This window comes from Silene latifolia, chromosome 10, assembly GCF_048544455.1.
Source record: "Silene latifolia isolate original U9 population chromosome 10, ASM4854445v1, whole genome shotgun sequence".
Lineage (NCBI taxonomy): Eukaryota > Viridiplantae > Streptophyta > Magnoliopsida > Caryophyllales > Caryophyllaceae > Silene > Silene latifolia.
The window spans coordinates 71891110-71907564 of NC_133535.1; the positions used below are offsets into that span (position 1 = coordinate 71891110).

At 38.6% G+C, this 16455-nt stretch overlaps 1 long non-coding RNA gene across 1 annotated transcript; it reads left to right on the forward strand.

Annotated features, from left to right (window-relative positions):
• The first annotated feature begins 11715 nt into the window (after positions 1–11715).
• On the forward strand, positions 11716–15124 carry LOC141609028 (uncharacterized). Its single transcript, XR_012527146.1, has 3 exons — positions 11716–11803; positions 13887–14810; positions 14912–15124. It is a non-coding gene; the product is annotated as an uncharacterized LOC141609028 (long non-coding RNA).
• The last annotated feature ends 1331 nt before the right edge of the window (positions 15125–16455 follow it).

Here is a 16455-nt window from a genome sequence, read left to right on the forward strand (position 1 = left end):
ACTCTGTCGAGTAACCTGCATTGTTATTACACGAGGGAGTTTTCTAATTCCCTATTCTATTTCATTATTCACTTTACTTTCTTCTTCCTTCCTTTTGCGATAAACCCCCTATTTCACCCCAAATCCCCCATTTTATTCCCCTAATTACCAATCCAATTACCCAAAATCACTCCTTGCAATCAATTATACCATTGCCCCTTATTTCGCCCTTGAAATTTCGTGTTCTTGCTGATTTTCATGGGTTTTAGGGTTCGAAAAAATCGACAATTTTCTGTTGTTTTGCGCTTTATTTGTTGATTTTAATTGCAAATTCTTCTTGGGTAATTTGTCAAGTAAGTCCTCTTCCCTATTCTTTATTGTTTAATTGCATTTTTCGGCTTTAATTTTGCAATTAGGGTTTGAAATTTCGAATTTGGGGGAAAAATCGTCTTTTTGATTGATTGTTTTCTGATTAAAGGACTTAATTTGATTGTTAGGATGGATATTAGTACAGTGTCTGCCTTAAGTTCCGCTACTATTTCGTCTGTTACTGAGACTGTGGTCCCTGCTGCCACCACCATCACCACCGCCACTATTACAGCCCTGTCACTACTACTGTTACTACTGCTGATGTACCGTCCACGGTGTCGACCCCTGCTGTGTCGACACCATCCGTCACAGTCACGTCTTCTGCCCTTGTCCAGAGACCGGTTTCTGGCCATGCTCCTGGACTACCTGTTGTTGCGCTCGCTGCTTCAGCTTCACGAGGGGGAAAGGGAGGGGGTTCTAAAGCTGCTGCACGTTCCGCCGCTAGGTTCGTGGCCGATGATTCTTTGGATTCTCTACCTGAGTATCCACAGGTACAATTTATTAACCATCTTCATCGTCTCCGTTTCATGAATTTGATGGACTATGACATTACCTCTACAAGTTTCTTGTGTCGTTCCTCATTAGACAAATTGGGGATTTTTGAACCCATGGCTGAGTTACTAAACGGGACTGGGATGGCGGGTTTGACCTCGATGAGAGAGCTCACAAATGAACCAGTGACCCTAGAATTCTTTAGCTCTTTCACTTTTTCATCCGCTTCTTATAACACTCACTCAGGGAGTTCTTGCATTTCTTTTAGACTGTTAAACTCGACCTTCAACTGGACCTTAGCTGAGTTTGGGAGGCAGTTGGGTTTGACTAGTGACGGATTCCCTTTTACCAGAGGAAGGTGGCAAACGTCCATCTTCCCCCAGCCCATTACTTTCTTCGTCTCCTAGGAGAGACAATCTTTGGACGCCACGAGCCTAACAACGTTAACAACATTCAGTTGTTGATTTTAGCGGGTTACTTAAATATTGACTGTGGTAACCCCTTCATTCTTAACATTGCTTATCTGACGGCTCAACATTTTAACGTTGTCGGGCAGAAGAGGAAGCGCACGATTTCCTGTGGTGGGTTGGCGTCCCACATTGCCCGTAGCCTCTTCACTGACTTCCCCCGCGGCTTGTCATATGTAGATAGGAACATAGCTATAGATATTCATGCCATGTTGGGGATGTTTTGGTTAGCAAAAGACCAACGGACATGGAAGATCTGTGGTTCCTTGTCCGTCACCTTACCTTCACCTGACCTACCTCATCTTTCACCTTTGACCACTGTGTCGGGTAGGTTGCCTCCACCTCCCCCTTCTTACCTCCTTACACTTGCTCCTACCGCTTCTAAGAAGCGGAAGAGACCTGAGAACGGGGAGGGGTCCACACCGACTCAGGCTAGGCAGACGTCCACGCCTACGCCTATTCCGATCCCTATTCCTACCCCTTCAGTCCCTTAGCCGAATTTACCGGCTAACTTTATTTCTCCTCCACCCTTTGAGGCGCCCGAGGTCATGGACCAAGGGCGTCGTGATGGTTTGCTTCTTGATATGTGCAGGAGAGTGGCTCGTATAGCACAGGACCAGACACTTGCCTTGTTCCCTCTATATGAGTACCACATGATTAGAGGGCGTCCCGTTCCAGACAGCTCGCCACACCCTTCTTTCTACTGGTACCCGGCGGAGGGGTACCCACAGCCAGAGAGCGAGGCGGACACAGATGAGGAGGAGGAGGAGGAGGAGAGCGTCAGAGCTGAGCAGAGGAGGAGAAGAGAAGAGGAGAGAAACCTCACCTACGTGGTGGCTGACGAGGAGGAGGGCGCTGATGAGTAGCTGCTTGTCTACTCACTTCCCCAGTTTTCTGGCTGGCATGGGGAAGTTCGTTTTTATTGTAAGTATTTCTGCTTTTATTTATTTTTCATCTCCTTTTTCTTATTTATTTCGTTCCTTTTTTGGTTTTTATTTTTCCCATTCCCCATTTATACTGTTGGTGTATGCTGGAGGACAACGAGTGCGTTCTCCATTTTGGTTTAGGGAGGGTATTGCATCCTTTGAGTCTGCATTTGCATTTGTTATGCATTCACTTTTATTTTCTGCTTGGATTGTTTTAAATTTCAATAAAAAAATCAAAAAACATAAAACATAAAATTCAAAAAAAAAATTCAAAAATATTTCATGTTTATTTTTGCATATAGGTCGAGTCGGAACGGTATATTTATGTGATGATTTTGCACTATAATTTGCCAATTCACTTAAGCCTTGCAACAGATTGTCATTTTATTAGCTTTGTCATGCGCATATCTACGAGTTAATGTTGAAAATTTAGCTGGACATATAGACTTGACCTGATAAAATTTGCAAGCTACTTAAAATTTCTAAGTTTTTAGAGTCGTATAACTAGTGTCGTTTATGACTAGTTCAAGTAGGAATTGAGAGTAATATACTCCTTGCATAACATGTTCACTAATTTGCACTTTTATGAAATTCAATTTCTTTTTGCTCGCATACATTCGGGTTTGTGGTCGGTGTCACATGTAGGGAGGCACTTGCAATTTTCTCTTTCTTTCATTTTCACCCATTTAAAGCTCCACATTAGCCAAACTTAGCCTTTTTGACCCTTAACTACACCTAAATTAAGCCTGCCCGTCAAGCTAGTTTAGTGTGTTTTGCAGTACATATTTTGTTGATCAAGTTTGGTTCATTTTGTATTGCCTGGAGTTTCTAGAAAAGAGGAGGGAGGTTGGATGACATGAAAAAAAAGAGTTGAAAAATGAAAAAAAATGTGAGCAGGAAAATGAGAAAAGAAAAAAAGAAAAAAATGGTGAAAGAAGAAGAAGAAAGAAAAAAAATCGTGTGAAAGAAAAAAGTTGGTTTGATTGTTGCCGGTTTCACTCCTATGCATTATTTATACCTTTTGAGGAGTTGTTGTTTGGATGAGTGAGCTTATGTGACAAGTGAAGGGCACGTGTGTTTAATTTTCTAATTGGTTGGGAATCGGATATGGTTTAGTATGGTATCATTAGGTAACTAGCTTGACTATTGCCTCACAATCCCATATTTCTGATGCAGGAGCAATGTCGAGCTCTAGCGTGCTCTCACTTAACGCTGGTCCGAATCCTTATTTTGGCGCTAAAAGAAATGCGAGCTATATCACAATGATAAGTTCGACGTCCTTTGATAGTCCAACTGCTCAATAAGTCGTATTCCTACAGTCCATCAAGAAATAATGCGAAGTCAAGTTCGTCGGTATTCGCACAAGCTAGCTCTAACCCGTGAGGGCCCAAGAAGTGTCGTCCAACAGAAGAAGAGTGACGCCCAAGGGAGAGGATGAATCTAGTCTTCCTCACCTTGTTTTTACAAAAATCTAGCATATTTTTCTACATAGTCTTAAATAATGCCTTGGAGCCCAAGCACACTTAGGAAATTGCCCCTCGCATTTAATGTTGACTTGGAGCCCAAGCACATCTTTTGCTATATAAAGGCCGGAATACCCCTTTGTAAATCATCCAATTTCAGAAATATAAACCCAAGTGTTGAGAACTTTTCCCAAACTTTGAACGCTTGCGAGTGTTCTTGTCTTCCTTGCGAGGTTGGCGCCTTATTTCATCCTTGTTTACTGTGTGTTCTTGGTTGAAATATCCTTTGTTGCCCTCCTTGTTCCTGTGTGGTCTTGGTTGGAGATTTCAATTTTAGTTGAGTTATCTTGCGAGGTTTATTAGCTAATCCGTATCCATTTTACTTAACATTTTCCGCTGCAAACTTAACTCTAAAAACACAAAAATATCACTCAAAACACTTCACCAAATCAGGCCCCTTTTGTGTCTAAAATTCACACCAAATTGGTACCCGGTTTTACATCAAATTGGTATCAGAGCTTCAGCTCTTCATTTTCCATAAGCAAGACGATCTGTAGCTGGTGTTATTGTCTTAGGAGATTGAAAAATGTCTTCTAATGATGGTTCATATCAAGAACCATGGGAGGAACGTATGGATTATTTAGCAAAATGAATGGCACAAATGGATTACAAGATCGATCAGATTTGTAATCATACTCCTAGAAAGAAAGGAAGGAGGCACGTTGAAAGCTTAGATTCCGATGAGAGCAATCATTCCATTCTTGAACCAAGGAGGAATAATGATGATGATCGTGGATTAAAAATTGATATCCCGGAGTTTGAAGGGGAACTTGACGCTGAAAAATTCTTAGATTGGGTGAGACAAGCATAGAGAGTCTTTGAATATAAAGGCTATGATGAACACAAGCAATTCAAGGTTGCTACCTTGAAAATGACCAAGTATGCATCTTTGTGGTATGAGAACCTTAAGAAGCAAAGAAGGCGTGAAGGAAAAAGTAAGATTGAGACTTGGTATAAGTTGAAAAAGCACTTGCAAAAACGCTTCTTGCCAAGAGACTATGAACAAGAGCAGTACTTGAAGCTTACATCTCTTTCTCAAGGTAATATAAGTGTGACTGATTACATTAAGGAGTTTGAAATACTAATTATGGTGTGTGATCTTGAGGAACAGGCGGATATGCAAATTGCTCGATTCATTAAGGGTTTGAGTTCATCATTGGCACAACGAGTTGAAGTTCAGAATTTCCTTGATTTTAATGATGTGTGTAAGCTTGCTCTTAAGTTCGAAAAGCAAGACAAAGGAAAGAAACCCCTGGTTGCTCGTGATGGTTCTAAGGGTGTTAGTCCTTTTTATAAGTCAAGCGCTACATCATCGTTCAATAAGGAAGCCAAAAACGAAGAACCCAAAGACAAAGGCAACGGAGTTGTTACTGATTTCAAAGATATGCGTGCTAGGAGATAATTTAAGTGCCAAGGTTATGGACACATCGCTACTGAATGTCCGCAAAAGAGAGCTCTTACTCTTCAAGAGTTAGGTGAGATTACTCCATGTTTCGTGGTGACAAATGAGACGGAGGTCAGTTCTGTCCAGAACAATGGAGATGAAGAAGATGATGAGGTTCACACTCATATTGTCGAACCATCATATGACACTGATAAAGAGATGTTCGTGGTGAGAAACTTGCATATTCAATCCACACCGATTGAAATGGAGCAACGTGAACAGATTTTCCATGCTCATTGTAAGGTGCATGGTAAGACTTGCAATTTGATTATTGATAGTGGGTTTTGCACAAATGCGGTTGCTACTGAATTGGTGGATTCCTTTAAGCTTGAGACTCGTAATCACCATAAACCATATATCCTGCATTGGTTGAATGAAAACAGTGGGACTAAAGTCAAGAAACAAGCGTTACTTTCATTTGTTATGGGTCCCTATGAAGATGAAGTATGGTGTGACGTGTTACCCATGAGTGCGTGTCATATTTTATTAGGTCGACCATGGCAGTTTGATAGAGAAGTTGTTCATCAAGGAAGGGATAACATTTACATTGTCAGCAAGGGTAAAAACAGATTCCATCTGAACCCCTTGTCACCTAACAAAGTAAGGAAGAAAACTGATAATTTGTTTCTGAATGCTAAAGAATTTGTTGAAGCATTAGAACAAGGGGAACAAGCTTATGTTCTTATGGTTCGAGATGTGGAGAAAGGAGTTGGTGTTCATGATGAGGTTGTTCAGATGTTGTTGAATGAGTTTGGGGATGTGTTCCCGGAAGAGTTGCCACTTGGATTACCTCCTAAGCGTGGCACAGAGCACCAAATTGATCTTATTCCAGGAGCTACACCTCCAAACAAACCAGCCTATCGATGCAATCTAGAAGAGGCTAAAGAGTTGCAAAGACAAGTGCAAGAGTTGATTGATAGAGGCTATGTGCAAGAGAGTCTTAGTCCTTTGGCCGTACCTGCTCTTTTGGTACCCAAGAAGGATGGGACATGGCGTATGTGTATTGATAGCCGAGCGATGAACAATATTACAATCAAGTATCACTTTCCTATGCCAAGGCTAGATGATATACTTGATGAGTTCAATGGAGCTCGTGTGTTCTCGAAAATTGATCTTCGAAGTGGTTATTATCAAATGAGGATTCGAGAAGGTGACGAATGGAAAACAGCCTTCAAAACAAATCAAGGGTTGTATGAGTGGTTTGTTATGCCATTTGGGTTATGCAATGCTCCTAGTTCTTTTATGCGACTTATGAATGAGGTCCTAAGGCCATTTCTTAATAAGTTTGTTGTTGTTTATCTTGACGACTGATACCGTTGTTTCAGTACCAAAAATAAATACCTAAGTACTACTAACAGAAGTCAGCGGTAAGTAGGGTTGATCTCCACAGGGAGGCGGTCACTATCTACTTATCTATTCGGTCTGTCTAATGTCACAGTGTGGGGGGTTTTGGTTGTTTTGACTAAACTAAAGAGACTAAGGCAAGAGAAATAAAGACAAGAGAAATTAGCAAGAAAGAGAGGAAACTAGGATATCGGGTCATCAATGAACGTCAGTCAATTGCAGTCAAGGTCACAGATTAGTCGATGTGTCGGTCTAAAGGGCAACGAATATCTCCTTCCGGTCTCAATTCGCCCTAAAATACTATTAGCTTAGCTTCCGCCCTCACTAAAGCATTCTATTGTTCACTGCAGGTCTCACCCTTTCCAACCTTCCGGTTCAGGTCAAGGCTTACCAAAATTAAAAGGCTAATTATGTCGACTCAACTAGCAGGATACAATTATAGCAGTGATAAACAACATAGACTAAAACAACAACGACAACCTATGAATCTAATTAGCAATTAACGACAGTCCATCGAATCACCTAATCCTAGCAGAGAAATTAGCTAGACATAATAGTGGGAAGAATAGAAATAAAGAGAGAAATAAACATTAAATATAATGAGAGAAAGGGAAAAGAATTAGTTACAGTAGATCCGGAAATAAAGAGAAGAACAAAGTAACAGGATAAAAGCAGCGTTCGATCCAATATTAGATGATGATTAAACTATTCTATCGTCTTCCTATTTATAGGAAAGACGATTTTATTAACCCTAATGACGAAATAAAACAAAAAGCCTGAGTCCATTAGAGAAACCACTCGATCGAGTGATTTAAAACCACTCGATCGAGCAGAATCAGACTCAAACAATTCGATCGAGCAGAATAAATACTCGATCGAGTAAACACTAAATTGACACTGTTCGATCGTGTAAATAAAGTACTCGATCGACCTATTATTTGATCCAAAACCACTCGATCGACTAGTAAAGTACTCGATCGAGTGAACTATGACTCCAACAGCTACTTGTTCGTTAGTTTTCAGCTTTGACTTGATTATTTATCTCCCGGAACGGCTTCACGCATCCCATAACAGCAACATTTCCGCTCCAAATTCACTCTTCCTCCAAATGCATGCAAAACGGATGGTAAAAAGGCTTGAGTTCACTACTTTCTGGTCCATTCCTGCAAATAGAACAAAACACACCAAAGTAGCATATTCGGGGCATTTCGTAGCATAAAACTACGATAATAGCATAGAAATACGTGCATAGAAAGGCCAAAAAGGACTATATAAAATGCACTTATCAAATCTCCCCAAACCAAACCTTTACTCGTCCTCGAGTAAACTAAATGCAAACTAATGGAATGGAAAAGATAACTCAGAGTTAGCTACAAATGCCCACTTAAACCAATTTAATGCAAGGAAACTAACACTTATAGCAAACAGTCAAATGCAAACGAGTTGTAAGATGTTTATAATAAAGCTGAACCGTTGACCTTGCAAGACTTTTAATAATGGACTCTCACGGGTCACTCTTCTCTCATGAAGCAAAGGGTGAATACGTATGTAAGAGTGAAAGAAAAATAGTCGATCACCTAGACTACGACCCACATAAACAATTCTAGCTACTGTACACACATTCCAACCAAACAAGGTCTGACACAGCCGAGGGCTTACAAAAATATGGTAAAGTGAGGTAATGGGTAAGAAAAGGCAAAACATTTATGGAAATGTGGAGGTATAGGCGGCCAAGCTAGTACCTAAACAAAACCATATGACAGCATCCGTTTCCAACTCAATTATAGAATTAAGCACAATGCCCTTCATTTAACACAAAACTCACCAAACCGAACTGAAAATACTCCTCAATAAATGTAAATATAGCATAGGAGTGAAACCGTCTCATCAAACAACATCTTTTTTTCTTTTATCTTTTCGGAATCTTTTTTTTTTCTATTTTTTTTGTTCTTTTGTCATCCTCATTTTCTTCATAAAATACCAACTCCAAATCAATGGATACAAGCCAAACTTGGCACAATAAATTATATACCGCAAAACAATCTAAACTAGCTTGACAAGGCAGGCTAAATTTGGAATGTAGTTAAGGGTCAACAAGCAAATTTGGTTAATGTGGAGTTTAAATGGGTAAAAATGAAAGAAAGGGAAATTGTAAGCATCTCCCTGCATGTGACACCAACCACTAACCCGAATGTATGCAGGCAAAAAGCAATTGATTTCATATATGTGCAAATTGATGAACATGCTATGCAAGGAGTAACTACTCACAATCCTACATGAAACCGGTCATAAATGACACCAGTTTATACGGCTCTAATTCCTTAGAAATTATAAGTAGGTTGCCAAAATTTCAGGTCAAGTCTATTTGTTCAGCTAAATTTTAACATAAACTCGTAGATATGCAAAAGACAAAGCTAAAAGAATATATAGTTCAATGCAAGGCGTAAGCAAAAAGACAAATGCAGTGCAATTTCATCATTGAAATCTACCATTATGACTCAACCTATATGCTAAAATAAACATGAATTTTTTGAATTTTTTTCTCTTTTTTCTATTTTTATGAGATTTTTGAATTTCTTTGAATTTTATGAAAATAACAAATGCAAGCGGAAAAATTAAACGTGATTACAGAAATGCAATAAAAACAATATGCAGACAGAGATATGGATGCATAACCTCCCCAAACCAAACCGTACAATGCCCTCATTGTACCAAAACAGGGAAAGAAAATGCAAACGAAAAGAGAAAGAGTGGAGATGCGGAAAACTTACAAGATAACGCGAAATAGGGACCTCCCCAAACCAGCCAACAACGTGGGAGGTCGCAAATAGCTGCCAAATACCGTCACAAGAAGCGAATCTAAGTCAAAACCACTCGATCGAAAGGGAATAATAATCGATCGAGTGGAATGGGCATCAAAAACAGCTCGATCGAGAGGAATAGTGGTCGATCGAAGACTTCTCTCTTTGCAGGTACTCGATCGAGTAAAATAAATACTCGATCGAGTGAAATTAGCAGCAAAAGTTCTCGATCGAGTACAAAAAGTACTCGATCGAGTCATCCTCAGTGGATTCCGGCAAAGACGCATCAAAACAGCCCGCAAAACTAACAAAACAAGCTTAGCCGAATAGTCTATGGTACGAAGACCAATTATTACAACTAAAACTGAAATAAAATGCAATGTTTGAAAAACAACTAAAATAAATATTCGGGTTGCCTCCCGGGTAGCGCTAGTTTCAGACAGGTCCCAGCTCGACCTTCTTTTCTTCGGGCCTCTCCAATCAGTCACAGTCAAAACAACTCAAAGCGCGCAGCAACCGATCAAACTGCTGCGCATGTGCTACACAAAAATGTAAGTAGCACCACAGTGGAATAAAGATATAGGAAATTAAAATGTACAACTGTTTAAACCTAACAAATTTCCTATGACAGCTCCTAAATTTGTCCACAAAATAAAGGAGCTCAGGAGCAATTAACAATAAATTAGGATATCGTTTCAGATTAACAAAATTGAAATGATAAGAACGGTGAAAAATCGTTAAATTAATTGACCAACTGGGAGGGGGTATGGAATTAAAAGAAGAAACACGAGTCATACGAGGTAGCGTACTATTAATATGAATAACAATAAAATTATCGCTAACTACCTCAGGTGGGTTGCTCTCAATGGAATCATTGACAAAAGAATTTATTACCTCATCCATGCTAGGAGCAATTACCGACTCAGCTGTCTTCTCATTACCCTCCTCAGTGGATTCCGTCCCGTAAATCGCAGCCTCAAGCGCATCTAACTCGGCTTTGAAAAGGGGAGATTCACCGTAACCATTATCATCATCAAAATCGTCATCTAAAACAAACCCACATGACGAATCAATGCTCTCACTGGCCAAACCACTCGATCGAAGGGTTTCTTCCTGATTTTCACCAGATCGAGTACATTGAACTACTCGATCGAGTGAATTTTGCAGTGCAAACTCACTTCATTTTCGGATAGATCTTCGTAATCCGAGTCATCCAAATCATTAATAGCGCTAGGCAACTCGGTTCTTCCATGGGAAAGACTACTCTCGGTAAAGTACACCTCCTCTGGTTGCCTGCTATTCGACTCAGCAGCTAGCTGAGCTATTTGAGTCTCCAGCTCAATGAGTTGAGCTTCTATACTGTTGGAGTTAGTGTCCTCCACAATAGCGCATTAATATAATAAATCTCATTAATAGAATATCATCAGATATTTAATTATTTGATCCTCGTCAGTTGATTAACGTAAATCGATAACGGTTGGCTGACTAGAGTTTGACATTATTGTCGTGAGACAGCGGTGATCAACTGACCCCTTTCGGTCACACCTAAAGGAACGAACCCCAATTGATAACTAATTAATTGTATGAGATACAATTTATTTAGTCCCTTGATTTATAGACTAAGAGGTTAGTCGATTATTATTAGAGAGATTTCGAGTTGCGAACTCGAGGAGCGGCAGTTATTATTTAATTATGCGATAATTAAATAATAAGTTTTGGGAAATGGATTTTAGTTAATTAACTGTTAATTTACTAAAATAGTACTAATTGATTAATGTGATTAATATTAGTACGTAAATAATATGTGTAGTGGTACACGTATATTTACGGAGTGAATTGGACGAATTAATTATGGAAGCATTTAAACATGATACGATGTTTAAAATGAAAATTACACGGATTTGTGCGACAAATATAAAAACCAACATGGACCCGTATATGGTCATGTGGACCGTGTAAAATAAGTGTAATGGATGATTACTCACATAATCATTTTACCTTATTTTGTATACTACCATAATATATATCTTATACTAGATTTTGCATGTGATGTAAGATAAAATTATAAGACAAAAAAATGTGTCCACTTGATGACTCCACCCGCCACATCCTTTTCCTCCTTACACACTCCATATATTTGTTCACTACTTCACACTACCTCTCTTACACAATTCATTTCATTTTTGCATGTGAACAGACTTCTTCTATCTCTCTACAATAATTCTCTAGTATACATTATTACTAAGAAAAGTTAGTAATATTACTAGTATTATTATCAAGGGCACATATTAATAAGTTACTAGTTCATACTTGTTAATATTGTTGGGTAGTTCTTGGGTGCTACTTGGAGGAGACTTTCTAGTTAAAGATTTTTCAAGGAGGATCATCCACATTATTTTAGCTCAAGAACAAATTAGTAAGGAGAACTAATTTGTGCCCATTTTACCTTATATTCAATGTAAAGAAATTGTTTTTCCTTATACTTTCTTTTTATGCTTTCATATTAGCATGCATGTTACATAGATCACATAAACAACAATTTATGAGATAAATTTATTTTATTAGAGAGTCTAATATGGATCTATGATCTTTCAAGTGGTATCAGAGCTTAGGCTTGTAATTTGCATGTTGATTTTAAGCATTTTAATGAATTATGAGATAATTAGTAAAAACTCAAAAATTGTGTTAGACGAGGTTTTAGCACGAAATTTTTGGGACATGCATACCTACTGATCTCAAAAGGTTTGTGGAATTTTTTGGTGATTTGTGAAGTAATTTTGCTAATTTTAATGATTTTTGGTAGAAAACCGAGTCAAAATGTCGCATTTTAGTGAAAAATTGACTAAAATTAGTTAAATGTTGATTCGGTGCATGGATTGTTTATGGTAGTTCATGCATGTTTTCTACTGATTGTATGCAAAAATTTGAAGGTTGATTCGGATTTTTGCATGTTTATTGATTTTTTGAGTAAAAAGTCGATAAAAGTCCAATTAATTAATCATAATTTCGAATTTTTTTGATTCTGCCCATGATAAATTTATGTACATTTAAGAATATTATTTAAATGTCAAAAGTGATTTTGCATGTGTGTTTTCACTTTGTTTTGATGTTTATTGGTTTTAGTGGTTAAAAACCGATAAATATCGATCTTTTTCTTCACAAAATTTATCCGGAATTTTTGGGCAATTTTTCTGACATTTTGGTGTTCTTGGGAGTGTTCAAGAATTCTAAAAATTTTTGTTTCAATTTTTTGGGTAATGTTTCAATGATTTTGGATTTTTACTTAAATATTATGATTTTACCGATTAAATTAGCAAAATATCACCAAATCAAACTAATTATTTATCATAAAATTAGTGAGGACTAATTTTGAGGTTCAAAACAACTTGGACAATTAGTTTGGACTTAAATGAGATTTAAGAGTTAATTATTGATTTTTACATGTTAAAAATCGATTAAATCCACAAAAACCGAGATGGATACCAATGAATGATAGGTAGGGCGATTTTGGCATCATATTTACAGCATTTTAAGCATATTTATTTAAGTTGAATGAATGATTGTCATTTATTTAAAGTATTTATCTTTTGTACCTAGTATGGCCTAGTTAATTTTAATCGTTATTACCCGAAATGAATGAGAATATCGATTTGTTTGTAATTAAATACGATCTCGTATCGTCGGTTTGTAATTAATTAATAGTTTTATTCATTTTATTCATTTTATTAATTAATGTATAATAGGAATAGCTATGTAATTCATTTGTAATAGTTATTTTACCGGCGTTTCCAAAAGACGGATTACAACGAGACGGAGTCTATTTTTTTGGAAGGTGTTCCAAATCCCACAAGGAAGAGCCACTTATGGAATGAAGAGGCAAGGGACCAAGTAGTTGGTTTCCGAAATATAATAGACTAGTTTTTTATTAACTAGGAGGCCATACTAGGATTTATTCATATGCTTACATGTTTGCTTGTTTTATTTTCGCGCATGCCAAAATCGCCATTCACATGCATTTTATTTTCACGGTTGTCAATTCACGTCATTTACATTCGCCCACTTAGTTCACTTATAGGGAATTTATGACTAAATTGACAAGATCTCTCACATAACTAAAATTGAGATTAGCCTTACCAATTAGTAACACCTATGAATCTCTTGTTCATTAGAGCCACGCTCGCCCAAGCGGGGTGTTCTCTTTTTACCTTGGGTAAGTAGGGTGGTAAGCGGTTATCACACGCCAAAATTGGTTGGACTCAACGGGATATAAGACGGTCTTGTGTTCCGGGGCTAGTAGATGAATTTGAGGAAATTTGTCGACCAAGAGTTCTAGAGGTAGAATTAGTCAACGTGACTTACCGAATTTACGCAATTATGAGATGTTTCGCCCAAGCGATGCTCGTTTTTGTTTAATATTTGGGTCTTGGAATCATTTATATAATTTAGTGGGAGGTCATTATATAAATGCTAAAACTTGCTAAACATGTTTTTACAAGTAATTTTTTAAAACAATGAATGTTAATTTTTCCTTTTTGTTGTAGCATTTTAATTCGCAATGGCAACTTCATCAACTCCATCGACTACTTCACTAGGCAAAGATTCATGGCTAAGGTCCGTAATGGACAAATGTATTTTAAAAGATGACGGTAGTAACTTTCTTGAATGGGAATCCAACATCAAAAGTGCCGCGTTGTCCGACAATGTGCTCACTTACTTGACCGATGCTCCTCCAATCGAGCCCGGTGCAAGAGCTTCATCGGCGGTGCGGACCGCCCATGATGACTATGTGAGGATGTTGAATGATATCAAGAATGTGTTGATATGGTCAATATAGCCAAAGCTCAAGCTATCATGCATTTCTTTAAATGCTTACGAGATATTCACTCGTATGATCACTATGTTTTCACAAACACCTAAAGTCCATCAATACGATGCGGCGGCACGCTTCTTTGAAGGTAAGCTTGAGAGGGGCCAAAAGGTTGGTCCCCATGTCCTTAAAATGGTCGAATATGTTGACATCCTAGAGCGTCTAGGGTGTAAGATTCCTAAAACTCTTGTGGTGGACCGTATCCTTCACTCACTCCCCACCAAGTTTGCCCACTTTAGGGTAAACTACAACATGAATGACATGGATAAGAGTTACCATGAAATTCATGCACTCCTCACCCAAGCGGAGAGGGATATGGAGGCTAGTGGGAGTGAAAAGGGAGATGTTTTAACCATGAAGTTAAAGAACATGTCTCTTGGAGTCAAGAAAGGAAAAGGGAAAGAAAAGTCCCAATTCAAGAAATCGTCAAAGAAAATTGACAAGGGAAAGGGAAAGGCCGTTGTGAATGGCAATCCCAAGGCAAAAAGTGTCAAGCTCTCCAAGGCCGAATGTTTCCATTGTAATGGGAAGGGGCATTATAGGAGGAGTTGTCCCAAATACTTGGAGGATCTCAAGGAAGGGCGTGTGACGCCTATTGGTATGATTTCCTCTCTCTATGTGATAGACGTTAATTATGCTTGTACTTCCACTTGGGTATTTGATACAGGATGTGGCTCTCACCTTTGTAACCATTTGCAGGGTATAAGGGACGTGCAAGCACTAGCAAAAGGTGATGTGGATCTCCGCATGGGCAATGGAGCTAGAGTAGCCGTCGTTGCCGTAGGGACCTATGTGCTCACTTTAGCTAGTGGTTTAGAGTTGTATTTAAATAAGTGTTATTTTGTACCAACTTTAACTAAGAACATCATCTCCATTTCCGCGTTAGACGCGGAAGGCTTTTGTTTTATGATTAAGGACAAGTGTTGTACATTTTCTTTAAATGATGTGGTTTATGGCAAGGCCATTTCAATTGGAGGCATTTATGTTTTAAATGATGTTAATGACGTTTATCATATGGAAACTAAAAAGCTCAAAAAGGGTGATCCAAACGAATCCTACCTTTGGCATTGTCGTTTAGGCCACATAAACGAAAGACGCATTAAGAGACTTGCTTCATCAAAAGTGCTCAAACCATTTGGTTTCGAATCTTATGGTACATGCGAGTCTTGCCTTTTAGGCAAGATGACTCGTGCACCTTTTGCGGGAAAAGGGACACGAGCTAGTGAGGTTTTGGCTCTCATACACACGGATGTGTGTGGACCATTAACCATCACCGCTAGAGGAGGTTTTCACTACTTCATTACTTTTACTGATGACTTAAGTAGATATGGGTATGTCTACTTAATGAAGAACAAAAGTGAAGCCTTTGACAAGTTCAAAGAGTTTCAAAAAGAAGTAGAGAACCAATTGGATAAAAAAATAAAGACGTTACGGTCCGACCGTGGTGGTGAGTATCTAAATATTGAATTTGATTCACACCTAAAAGATTGTGGTATAGTATCACAATGGAGTTCACCTGGCACACCGCAACTAAATGGTGTGACCGAAAGGAGAAACCGAACTTTACTTGATATGGTTCGGTCAATGATGAGTCTAACTGAGCTTCCTAGTTCATTTTGGGGTTTTGCACTCTTGTCTTGAGTATTTTCACTAAATCGAAGCCCGACTAAAGCGGCCGATAAGACTCCATATGAGATATGGACAGGGAGAGTCCCTCATTTGTCATTCATGCGTATTTGGGGTTGCGAAGCGTACGTTAAAATCAAGTCTGACAATAAGCTTGCACCCAGGTCTGACAAATGTCTTTTTGTAGGATATCCAAGGGAAACACGTTGCTATTACTTCTACAATAAACACGAGAACAAAGTGTTTGTGGCTCGTGATGCTGTCTTTCTAGAAAAGGAATTTATTTCTAGAAGACAGAGTGGGAGAAAATTTGAACTTGAAGAAGTTCGAGAGCCACAAACCGAGAATTAGGTAGAGAAGAACGTGGAGGATAGCATTCCCTCTTCCTCTGAAACGGTAATTATTCCTAGAAAGTCAAGTAGGATTTCTAATCCACCTGATCGCTACCTTGGTAACATCGAAGAGGATGTTGTTTTGTTACTTCTTGAAAGTAATGAACCCACTACCTACAAATCGGCCATGTCTAGTCCCGACTCCTCGCTTTGGCTAGAAGCCATGCGGTCCGAAATGGATTCCATGTACGAGAACCAAGTATGGGACTTGGTGGATTTACCTGA